The sequence below is a fragment of the Haliotis asinina genome, chromosome 5 (genome assembly GCF_037392515.1).
Source record: "Haliotis asinina isolate JCU_RB_2024 chromosome 5, JCU_Hal_asi_v2, whole genome shotgun sequence".
Lineage (NCBI taxonomy): Eukaryota > Metazoa > Mollusca > Gastropoda > Lepetellida > Haliotidae > Haliotis > Haliotis asinina.
The window spans coordinates 59,379,075-59,392,369 of record NC_090284.1 but is presented as its reverse complement, the minus strand read 5'-3'; positions in this window follow the sequence as shown (position 1 = coordinate 59,392,369).

The following is a 13,295-nucleotide window of genomic DNA, read 5'->3' as shown; positions in this document are numbered from 1 at the left end:
GGTTCCATAAAACGGACGGAATACGTTCGGGTCGGAATATGAATCCCATATTGTGCACGATCTTGATTTTGCTGAAAACGACGTAAAACCAAACAGACTGTCTGAATATTGAATATTATATAAACAAACCTTCAGTGAACTTTTATAGTTACACCACTATGGAGAATAGACAGTGAAGGGTTAATCGTCAAAGGATCACGAGTGAATCTAACTGTTAAAATATTCAGTTGTGTGTGTGAGGGATTAACTCAGTGCCCGTATTAGCAATGTACACGTTATACATTGTCTGTTGACGTCACTAAGAATAGTATGTATGAGAAGTACCACATGCTTGCCATAATTAGACCCGTGAATGTCCCGGGTTAGAATAGGCATTCAGCAATCCATGCTTGCCATAAAAGGCAACTGTGCTTGTCGTAAGAGGCGACTAACGGGATCGGGTGGTCAAACTCGCTGACTTGGTCGACACATGTCATCGGTTCCCAGTTGTGCAGATCGATGCTCATGCTGATCACTGGATTGTCTGGTCCAGACTCGATTATTTACAGATCGCCTCCATATAGCTGGAATATTGCTGAGTGCGGCGTAAAACTAAACTCACTCAGTCACTTAGCAGTACCCATTTTAGAATCGAACCCAGAATGCAGAGATGGTGTTTAAGTCATCTTGAAAGTCAGTCAAGATGACCTCGGTCATGTTCACAGTTTCCTAATAAGTAGGTATGTCCAGCTTCTGTCGCACATACATCGAGTTAATTTTAAGTCGACAGTTGCGGAGTTTCGATATGTATGATATAGTTTAAAACGAGGTCATAACGTTCCATCTAAAATGATAACATCAAATGGGGTTGAGATACAAGTGATGTATTATGGCAGAACTCTGTCAGTATCGAACATCGAGGTACTTGAAGTCCGGACTGCGTATGCTGGACGATTTGTGATGTAGCAGGTGTCTGGAGCTAATCTGTTGACATGGCGGGGGCTTACACAGTCTAAATGGACACAGTTTGCTGCAGGTTTGTGGTTTACATCTCAAAACTCCCTTATCCGGCAGGAAGTTGTTCCAATGTCTGAAGAGCATCATCGCCATTGGAACGACAAGGACAACTTTGTTTCGTCACAGATGTCATTTGCAAACTGGTGCAAGTCGAAGAGCAGGCAGATGATGTAATAGTACACACACAACAAATACAGGGGATGCGTGACAAGCGATATGCACTTTAACTCCTAGTACATGCGCAGTTCAATGGCTACGTGACAAGAAAGATGTACTTTTACTTTTTTAGTAAACACACCATATATTAGAGTACAAGATTTACACTATTCAGAATATCCAGACCCAGAAAATCGAATATGTTTAGCATTAAATGAATTAAGATTTCAAAACATATTTTGTTCACCAACGTCTAATCCATTTTCAGCCACACAGATTTCCAACGTTTTCGAAAGGTTCATTTTGGGCATCATCGAAGCATAGTTCATTTTATCGTTTTCAGTGTCCTAACGAGGTAAGTGACGGCTTTACAATGTTAATGGTTGTAATATAGACAGGTATAACCTTACAGCTTGGTTATAACAGAGTTAACACTTTCTTAATCGACGCCCTTACACTGAAACCGGTTATTGATTATAACGTAATGATGTACCTCATTCGTATTACAAATCAGATTTCCCCTTACCTTGATAGTCTCACACCCATCACACTATTACCAGCCAATCAATCTAGCACCTAACCAACCACACTACCTATCACGTTTTGCAAATCAAAAGCATGACCTACAGCATTATGGCATTAGCTGTTTCAGAATGAAGTACTGCAATAATTACTGGGATTCAAAACGAAATGAAACATACCCACGTCCTGGTTTCCCCAAACAATCAGAGGCTTTCCAGACGTGAGTGAATGAATGTTGTTTGATACCACAGTAGCATTCGAGCCATACCACGGGGAAAGTAATTGTGTCTGAACCATTCTGTCTGGAGGCATTGGTGGGTATGAAGTGGGGTGGGCTAGCTATCGCAGCAAATATTGTCACCCGAACTCATTTTGCATGCGGGTGCGTGCGTTCTTTAGTGTCGCACTGAGCGGCATTCCAACTACATGGATGAGGCCTGTTCATAACCGAGTCTGGAGAGAAATCAAGTGAGTGATATTGTGAGCATCGACCCATGCCGTAAAGGTACGCTGACACAGCTTCAGCTCAACCGCCGAGACGGACCACTCGTACCAATTTGGTGGGGAGATGACACTGAGAGGGGCGTCGCTATATTGACGTACATACACCCCTATCACAGACCAGCGTCACATTAATATTGTTCTTTGTTGTATGGAGTTGAGATTTATAGCCGAAGATCTGCTTGTCGTAAGATCGACTAACGGGATGGGGGGTCAGGCTTGATGACTTGGCTGCCACGTCATCGTATCCCAGTTATGAGGACAGATGCTCAAGGTGTCCGTCACTGGGTTGTTTGGTCCAAATGCGATTATTTACAGCTCACGCCCTCATGTAAAAGGAATATTGCTGGGTGTAGCGTTACCAACAAACAAATACATGGAATAAGCCTTGACGATACTGGGTAGAAGTGGTTTTGCTCACTCAACGCTTGTCGTAACAGCCGACTATTCTTGGATTAAAACACGGCTTACGGGATCGGTTTGTCACGTCCGTTAATTTGCGTGGTGCACCTCATCAAATGCTTCTAGGGTCATGGCTGTCTCTAAGTACATCAGTCATTGAATTGTCCGTCCAAACAGGATTATTCACAGACAACGTTCACATTGCTGCCATACTGAATGAGTTTACTTTTACGCCGCATTTAGCAATATTTAAGGGAAGACTCAAATGTGACTTATAAACACTTCATTAACTATGCATTCATTGCATATCATCACCAGTATCTTGTATATATACAAGACCCTCCACCGAAGTCGTCTTATGTTGGCGACTATACTGCAATGTTTTTCAGATCAGCTGGAAACCGACACCAGATTAATAACCGCTTCTCGTATAGGATTTCGTTACCATGATTTCACATCACCGAAACGAAACTATATTTGTATCCCGCCCTCAAAGCCAACAGAAATTACTTAATAGCCCCTAAAATGACACACAGCTCTGCAATACTATACTTTACAACGAAATTTGAAAGTAGGGTGATTGCTTAAAATGGTTTGATATGATATATATTGAGTAATACGATGTAAAGATTATAATAGCATAATGACTATGTTGGTAGTGTATTCGATATTACTCAATGTTAGAAAATAATGTAAATAAATATATACATACTGGACAGGGGAACATTGATAAATGTGATACGTAACGCTTCAAGGGTAACTTCCATAGATTCTTCTGTGAACTTATCTGATTCCTTTATAAAAGAGATAATTCCATGCACTGGCACTTTATTCACTTTGATACAAATTGTGTGTTTTGAACATCAATAAAATTGGCATCTTGTTGTATCATTTCAAATATTGTGACAAGTAATGTAATTTTCCTTGTCAATTATGTACCTTAGTATTGCGTAGAGGCTCCGACTAAATGCGTTACAAGAGAAAATAATCAATGTACATTTTTTTAGTTGGATGCCATCATTCCAATGTTTTTATTCAAAATATGCGAGGATCCATCCAGGCTGACAATATGTTCTTAATAAATATTTTAAGCGACCAATTATACCGATACCCATAAAATTTGTGTTAGTAATTCTTTATTGTGAAAATGTAAAGTTAAGGATGAACACCTCTAAGCTCATAAAAGCACAAGTAATCGTGTCTGTGTGGAAAGATTCTTACAGGAGAAGACTACCTTGTGTAAAATGAGTGTTAAGACCGTCACATGTACTAACTTGTTTTAAATGTTTTCTACTGTGTCAAAGAGGGCTGTTGTTCTAAGATTATTTAATTCAAATTATAAGGATTGTGAAATAGCATGACACCGGGTGTCTTTAAATACAAAGGCATCTAAAAAAATCTATTTTGGTGTTTGTTGTTTTACGCTGCACTCAGCACATATTCCAGCTATACGGTGGACTATAAAATAATCGAGTGTGGACCACAAAATCCAGTTATCACCATCATGAGCACCGATCTACGCAAATGAGATACACTAACATGTTTGAAACAAGTCAGCGAACCTGGCTAGCTATTCTCGAAACGTTCGTAGCCCTACGAATTTCTAAGGCCTATTCGTAACACATTGGGAACCATCAAAGTTAAGAATTCGTAGGGCTACGAACGTTTCGAGAATAAGAGTCCAGGCTTCTGGTATCCTCTGGTAGCATCTGGTAGCTTCTGGTAGCCTCTTTTAGCCTGTGGTAGCCTCTGGTTGACATATTTGTGTACAGAACTAGACAGGTCATCGACTTTTTATAATCCATCTTACCACAAATACTGATATTATAACGATTTTTTACGGTGTTAGATATCCTTTCCTACAACTGACACAAGGATGAACTACATTATTTGATTCTCATGGGTAATGACACAACCTTAATATAGATTCAATTTAATGACACTGTTGATTATTGGATTATAGTTTAGACATTAAAAATATATCCATCTGATACTGTCATGCACATGTGTTAAGGAGTATTATATGTCACAGTGAAAGAGAAAATATAATAAAATAAAAACAATTTTCAAATGATATTCCTCGTCATATTTGGAAATTATTTCATAATAATATGTTTGACTTGTAATTGGTTTATCCCATTTATCTCAGTGTGAGCCAATGTGTGTTAATGTGTAGATGTACTTTATAAAAATGCTTCTGCAGACGTTTTTCAAGACATGTTTCATTACTTAGCGTCTCTGCATGTGGAGTTATGTAATAATGTAGTAAATCACAACGTTTTAGACATACATGTAAAGTTACAAAAATATTTCCATGATCATAATAATTAGATATATAACATGATTCAACGAGTCCCGTTAACTCCCGAATTAATCTCGATTTAATCAAGAGCATACATTCTACTGGTGATTATGGCCACCACGTCTTGGCGCAAGGCCTTGCACTGAAAACATATAAACGAATATGTCACAGGAAAATGTCATTGCATTAGATAAATATCAAAAGGCATATATTAAAAAGAAAAACACGGCAATGCATTTTTCTGTTCATTATAAGCACACAAATGTCTTCAACCTAACACTCGATATGCAAACACGATTATACAGTTGTAAACTGGATTGGACTATTTTTACAAACGTCACTAGCCCCAAAACAATCTGCGAAAGACTGTACTCTAAAGATCCAACACACAGCTTAGTTACTGCAGCTACTCTAGTGACTTGACGTTCCCGTTTCTGTCACTGATCAGCCATATTTCACAGTTACATATTTATACAAGGGTATGCTTTTGAAAGTATTCACGTAAAGCGTACAGAATGTACATTTCAGTGTACACACAATGACAATGTTGATACGACTTCTTTGAGTGGCATTTTAGTTCTCTTGGAAGGTATAATACTGACTCGTTTTATGGATTATTTCGTGAGGGCGGCGTTTCGATACATATTCTTGTACAGTTCTCAAGAAGGAATGGGAGTGAGTGAGTTTAGTTTTACGCCGCACTCAGCAATATTCCAGCCATGTGGCGGCGGTCTGTAAATAATCGAGTCTGGACCAGACAATCCGGTCATCAACAGTATGAGCATCCGCCTACACAATTGGGGACCAATCACATGTGTCATCCAGGTCAGTGAGCCTGACCACCCGATCCCGTTAGTCACGTCTTCCAACAAGCATATGTTACTGAAGATAAACTCTATGCCGGATCGTCATGGGCCCGAGAAGAAACGGAACATGTAGAGGAGGGGATATTTATATATAGAGTGTAACATGACATAATTCGCTAATTGAATTAACAAAAGGATATAAGAAAGAGATATATAAATTAAGGAAGTAGTTTAGAAAGACGATGTTGGCACAGTTGATTGGGTTTGGTTCAGGAGTGCATCAGAGGCTGATGAGATGAAGTACCCTTGATCTTGGTTGATGATGGACTTTTGTTGTGTTTGACTTCGGGGAGTTTGCGTTTGATGAAGTCAGTTTCATTGCAAGAATGGTGATGTTAGTCCAGTTATTTTGTGACTGGGATTAAAGTTGGTGTCATCGGGCATGACTGATTGATTTGGTGTCATCTGGCATGGCTGAACAGAAGTATGGTAACGGAAGTATGATGTTCTTTCACTTTCGGGATGTTTCGCCTATGTAGCTACGTCCAAAAATACAGTTTTTTTCTGTAGCCACTTCAGCAAATTAATTCCACGTCATTCCCTTGTCGATGCATGTGTTTATGGGGTTTACAAATTACAGGAACCACTGATTTCATCACTACGCACGCATCTCTAGCTCAGAGATTCATAAACACATGCTCACAGCGTACTGGCACAACGGAACCTGCTTCAGGCAGGGATGCACATGTGTCAAAGTTTTGAATGTTCATTCCAAGTATGCTGAACCGCAAAACAAACGCAAGTATCGAAAAAAATTAAATCTAATAAACGTAAGCGTTCGTGTTAATGTTTTGTGTTTTAAAAAGTTGACAAATAGCCAGAGTTGCGTTTCTTTTGCTGTTCAGTATACATGTGAATGCATATGAAGGCCCACAAGACACATAGAGAATATACAGCCGTATGAATTTAAAACTTCCCTCAAAGCATAAACCTATAGACATTTGAAGGTACACTCAAGCCCCAGGTAGGACGTCAAAAGAATTCACAATGATATTGCCTTCCAAGTATTCTCAAAGTTTTTTGAAGCTTTCACTTTGGACATAGACTCAAAGCATATACGTATGATTCTGAATTAAACTCATCACTGAAGTTTTACTTTACAATCCAACATATTGACAAATCGAAAGCACAGTGGAGTGCTGTAAGTGTACACTAATTTTCAATACATGACACGTTTTGTGGAAAACTTCTTTTCATTCTTTTTCTTTCATTTTATACGATGTGACACAGCTAATTCTTGTGGTGAATTCAGGCGAAGGAGCAGGACTTAGCTCTGAAACGTCGTACAGAGAATAAAAATAAGTTGTTATTTATAAAACATGTCTTGTATTCATGTTGGTCCAACTTATAAATTTCTTTCAAGAATTGTGTACAAATCCATTAAACTTGTCGGTTAAGACATAATACATATATTACCATATGTAAATCCACTTTGAGTAAGAATCATTTGCTATATATCTATGCAGAGGTGTCGTTGGGTATTTCAGTTGTGTTTTGGCCTGGCGTAGGAATTTACGCAAACCTTGTGCCAAGTGCCTACGTGATAGAGTTGTGTAAGTAGATTTTTTGCACCATGCTATGACTTGTCATAAGTATCAAAGCGGCAAGACTAACCAGTCAGTACCTCCTGTGTTGTTAAAAGAGATAGAATCCTTTATTAACTAGCCATAAGGTCAATCCAATGAGGCAAAATGCGCTCAGCTTTTCGTGAACACCTGGTGTCACTGTTTGATATCTATTCACGAACGAATACCTTTGATTGAGTTTCATTCAGATGTAGTAGAAGGGCTCTTGCCTCTTTTATTCCCAGTGTCATAAAACTATTTTGCTGTATTTGTGATGGTGCCAGAATCGTAGACATTTCTAGATCTCACTGTTATTGAAAACTTTTCGTCTGTTTTTGCTTTAACTTTTATTTCTTTGTTAAATCTAAGCGTATATCCAAGTGGAAATTTTCTTTTCGCTTTTCACATGGACATATGAACTTTTTCTCACCAGTGAACATCCCCAAACCCACCTGACAAATATTCCCCCATTCTGTTTCCAAATGTATGACGCAAAGAAAGTAGGGTGGGGGTGGGGGAATGGGGTGCTTGGGGCGGTGAGAATAGATAGAGTATAATGTTCATCTTTAAGCAGGGGTCACCGAGCGCGATATTACTGTCCGTTGTTCGTGATATCAACCACTGCTTGTCCACAACAAACCTTATTTTAAAAATATCCAATGCATAAAATTCAATGACTCTCTCGTTTATATTTCCCAATAAGACTGTGTCCTGGTAGTGATGGCATCACCATCATCATTATCATCATCATAACACATTCGTAATGCACTGGTATTCATACAGTCCATGCTCAAAGCGCAGATTGTGTGTAGCAAATTACAGTGATATCTGAAGAGGCTGTCCTGAACAAATGTTTTTTTTAAAAAACAGGGATTTGAATGTGACCAAGTCAGTACAGTTCCTGGGGTTCTGTGGAAGTCTGTTCCAGGCCACTGGTGCTGCATGGACAAAGGACCTGATTCAATCCTTCACTGTTCCTGTGTATCGTACGTTGTGTGTGGCGATGTATTCCGTTCCGTATGTACTGATGGGGATACACGTGGGGTGTATTCTAGTTGCAGAGTCTGGATTGATTGACGTTAATGTTGCTTTCAACACATTAACCCAACAGGTGTGAATTTCAACACATTTAAATCACGTAAATATAGTTTGGTTACAATTCAACGCAACAAACGACTTTCAGTTTCGGGGAAGAATAAGAGTCATGCACAGTTGTCGATAATGTGAGCAAAAACTGTTGGAAATGTGAAATACATTTAAACGAATCCATGATAAAACCAAAATATGCCACGATAAGATGAAAATTAGCCATAATGAAGATACTGTACCTTTCAAACCCTTTCCCGTGACATTTTTAAATGTTATGGTTTGTGTATTGTTTGTTAGAAAGAATTAAAACATACATTATGAAAAAAAATATAACGCCTAATCATCTTAACCGGTTTTTCTCTTAATAATATTTGCTTATATTAAAAACACATTATTTTTTTCCAGAAGCAAAAGTGATATTTTTATGAGATGAGTACAGCAACAACCATACGTACATTTGCATCATCTATAGCTCACATTATATATCTGTTTTGGTATTATTACTATTTAGTACCTTGGAGATGGAGATGTTGCAGACGTGGTCGACGATGTCAGACGATACTACACTATTTCATTATCACAAATTCCCCAGCCAAAAATATTCAATTGAAAGTTTAGCAAATACCCCCGTGATGAGTGTTGATTGATCCGTGTGCGGAGCCTCAAGTCTGTATCCCCAATCAAACACAAACTTTGATGTGATCTTCCTGTGCTGATTACCTTTAGTAAGACTGCAGATCTAATCAAAATCTATTTTATTTGCGACTTAAAACTTCATGATTGCAAAATTAATTCAAATTGACTCATCGGCGTCCTCAAACGAGCCAAATTCTCTCAAATTGCGTGATTAGATGGACAAACGGACGGATCCTATGGTGGCCACGCGGGTCCTCCCTATAGCCTTATAGAAACGTGGCTAAATCCTATGAAAAGTCAGCCGAGATTTAGTAACTCTTTTGGCAAACTTAATTATCGCCAAACCATGTCTTGGAAAGAAAACCATGAATTGAAACCTTAATCTCGAAGACGGGTGTCCCCGGCCGCGCCGAACAATGGTCGTCCCCCTAAGTCCGTCATTACCAAGCTTACAGAGAGATCAAAAGTGCGGGGTCATGTTATGAGGAATTTTCTTCCGCAAGTCATGTGTAAATACGGCATCATAGGGCCACGAAGGCAGAAAATCATCCTCCAAGCTGAACAATGTGTAATTGACAAAATATTTTTCGACCAAATTAGTTCGCTGATTCAGAAAATTACCTCAAGTGTTCGTACAAATTTCATCGTTGAGGAAATTACACACGGCAAATGAAGTAATGATAAGGAGGGATTACCCCGAGATCCCTAATGACTCCTCGGCCCCAGTTTCTATTCACAGCGTATTCTCTGGCACTGTGACTCAATTTAATTCTCATCTCCCAAGTCGAGAGCTGGAGCTCAATACACATGGTAGCCTTGCACACTAACCAGAGCAGCATATTGTTCGCGGTGGAAGACGTTTAGCGCAGTTGAAGAAGCGAAGCCGCTCCAACCAAGCCAAAGTCATCGTCCGGTAACAAAGGATAACCAAGCAATTGAATCCCCCTGGCGGCAAAAGAGGAAATTAGGCGGAGACAACTTCGCTGGGCTCTTCCGGCTCGCTCGTTTTGCCCAAATTTGCGACAGGAAAATACACGAGTTTGAGTACGAAGGTGCAAATAGCTATCGGGTATTCCCGTGAATAGCCGGTCATTGTAGCAGTAGTCGAGCGACTTAAGCCGTGGGGCCAGCGAGATGCTGTGTTTCATGCGAACAGTTTACTGAATAATGCAGTTAGCGTATTTTCATCGTTTTTTTTTCACTTACACTTCCCATCCGCAAGTTCATCGCTGACGTAAAGAAAGTTAAAAGTTAAACTATCCTAAAAGAAAGTTTTATATGAAATTAGAGCGTAGGATGATATTCAAATAATGTGGGTTTTGCCCTTGCTACAGATTCTTGGTCATACACCGTTATAAATCATGCGACGCCGCAAGCAAAAGCTATTATACTATAGGTGCCGTCAGTTAAATAGATAATGTGGTTTTCGCGTTACAAAGCTGCAGATGAAGAGCTTAATTCCTTTTTGCTTTCCCGAAACCGAATCACGTACTCAGCTAAGTAATATTATTGGACAGTTTATTGTCTACTTTGCAAGTTATCTATATATTAACATTACAAGACATTACAAAGCAAACCTTTTTGATAAGATCGCTATGTAATATAAATATCTAGATATGCTATTTCGATTTGTGGGATTTTGAAGCCAACGCCGACCAGTGCCGCCCCCTCACTATACGCACACGTACACACGCACGCACGCACACATACACTTGAATTAAATTAAGAATGACCGGTAAGTTTAACTAATGCAATGCCTTTTGTGAACTATTGAGTCCGGACTAGTCTGAAGTACAGACCACGCAAATATGTACCCGAGAATGGCCATGCTAGTCTAGAATATGCGACAAGTCTCGGTTACCTTTACCAAGTTCCTAAATATTAAGGCTCTGGGATTCTTTTTAGTATATTTTTATGATTACAACTTAGGAAGTTTATTGACCGCTTTTTGTGTAAAGTATGTTCATTTCAGAGAGAAGATGCTACACCCGAATGACCGGTATTTACCGCCGTCAGTTGGCCAAAGCACCAAGAGTCATTAATAGAGATGTCATTTGATCAATGTTCACACGACATGACCACAACGGCATCACAAGTCGTAGAAACATGTAAAGCCTTATACGAAATGACGTAGAAATAATAAATGAATTTCTGTTCGAAAAGAGAAAAAATGGAGAAATCAATTCATAGAGAGTTTCAAAAGTTAGTGAAAAAATTGTAACGTTGACATGACGCTAATTTTCACGACAAACAAACAATCCTGTAGATAAAACACTGTGCATAATCTTCCAGCTACAGGGGAATGCGCCCAAAGATGTTGAGTTCAGAATTCAATAATAGTTTAACATTCCAAACCTGTTATTGACAACGTCACTTCAAAATGGAATTCTCAGGGTCTAATCCCCAGTAATACCCAAGAAAAATTATCATAAGTTTCAGTTTGCGTATGAATAATCTGTCCGTATTGTTCTGAAATATTTTACCACCTTGCAAGAGAAGCACGCAACCATCCGAAAGAAAAACATAATTTCACATACTTTTTCATAAAAAAATGTACAGCTATTACAGGTTTTGATGCCACAAAATAATTGAACTAATACTCTTTATATCGTTTTGAACGATATCCCCTTGAAAACACATTAATAATTTTCTAACGTACCTGTAAGGACTACCTGTAATGCTACCATAATGTTATGTCGTCGTTGGTTGATGGCATATATCAACAATTTATCCTTATAGTGTCTCATTAATTTACCTGGAAGGTAATAAACATTTAACAACCAAGTCTGATTGGCGCGACACCTGCTGAGACGGTCAGGGCAAGTTAGTAGGGAAATATTACACGCCGATAAAGATGGCGGGTGGCCCGGGCTATTATTGTGGTTAGGTACGGAGCTACCCTGGCCTCTGATTACAGAGACGAGTGATTTTATAACCGGCGTAATAACAACAGGAATACATTTCATTTAGCTTTGATTGATAGTGATGTTTAAACAGCAGAGGGTGGCGATTAAATCTCTCATTGAGGAAATAACGTCCTCTTATGAGTATCCGATAATTACTTATGGATGTAATTATCGAAAAACAAAGTGAACTGGTTTTTTTTGGTTCAGTGAGGTGACACCGTGAAGTGTCAGAAATATTCTGATGTATTAAATGATGATTACACAATGCCGTTTAGAAAGTAGTAAAATGCAACATGTCATATTTGGGATTTCACTTTCTCTGTAAAGTACATATTCTAGTACTTTTTTGGTTGAGTCCCATCCGGGATGCGAACTCGCACCCTCAGAGTCAGGCACCTAACCGCCACCACACAAAGTCAGCCGCCTAACCAGCTCAGCCACCGCGACTTCCACAAGTGTGAATTGGTACGGCTCCCACGGCTCTCTATTAAATTTGGCCAATTACGTACGTGTATATGCAAGCAGATAGATATGCAGGTAAGCGCGTATGAAACTGAATATGTTCTTGGTGACAATTTGGAAAATTAAATATTGGGATTGCACATACTCCAAGTGAGCGTGTTTAAGTGTGATTCACAAACACAATAGGTGATATTACTCTTGCATAAAAAGAAGTCACTGTATTTAGTCAGTCGGCATAAATACGTCTGTTATTATTTGGCCATAGTTCGGTACATGCCGTCCCCATCAGAAATTAATAAAGTAGGATAAGCCCCTAGTCTGGCGATTGTCTTGTCTGTGTGAGTTTACACACTGCATGGCACTCGTTGCCTACTTCTCCACATACCACTGTCTGGCATCAACAACGATCCCGGTGTCTGTAACAAAAGATATTTGTGAGATTACATTTCCACAATAAAGTTGAGAAGGGATTCGAACCAGCAGTCAGAATAAGTCGCCAAATCTTCCCCGTGCAAGTCAGCGATCTAACCCACTCAGCCTCTGTACCAGGCTTCAACAAAACTGGAAGTCCTACAACAGGTAGTCCAGATCATATACTTTGTGTACTGCACTGATAGTTCTAAACTGGCACGACTCTTTCCTCTTATGATAATCCAATACTGTATGAAAGTAGTCAAATGTAATGTATATTATATTTAGCAAACACCCTTTTTTAGTAATAAAAACTGCAATTGCCCTTCGGGAATCTAACGCACCGTCTGAGAGTGATTTCGTGCCACTTGAAACCTTACTTCATCTTGCTTTACCTCTGTCGTCATAGAAAGCCACTTTCCAACAGGTTTCCCAGCAGACATGTCAACAGAAACATAATAAGAAGTATATTCTAAGCCAC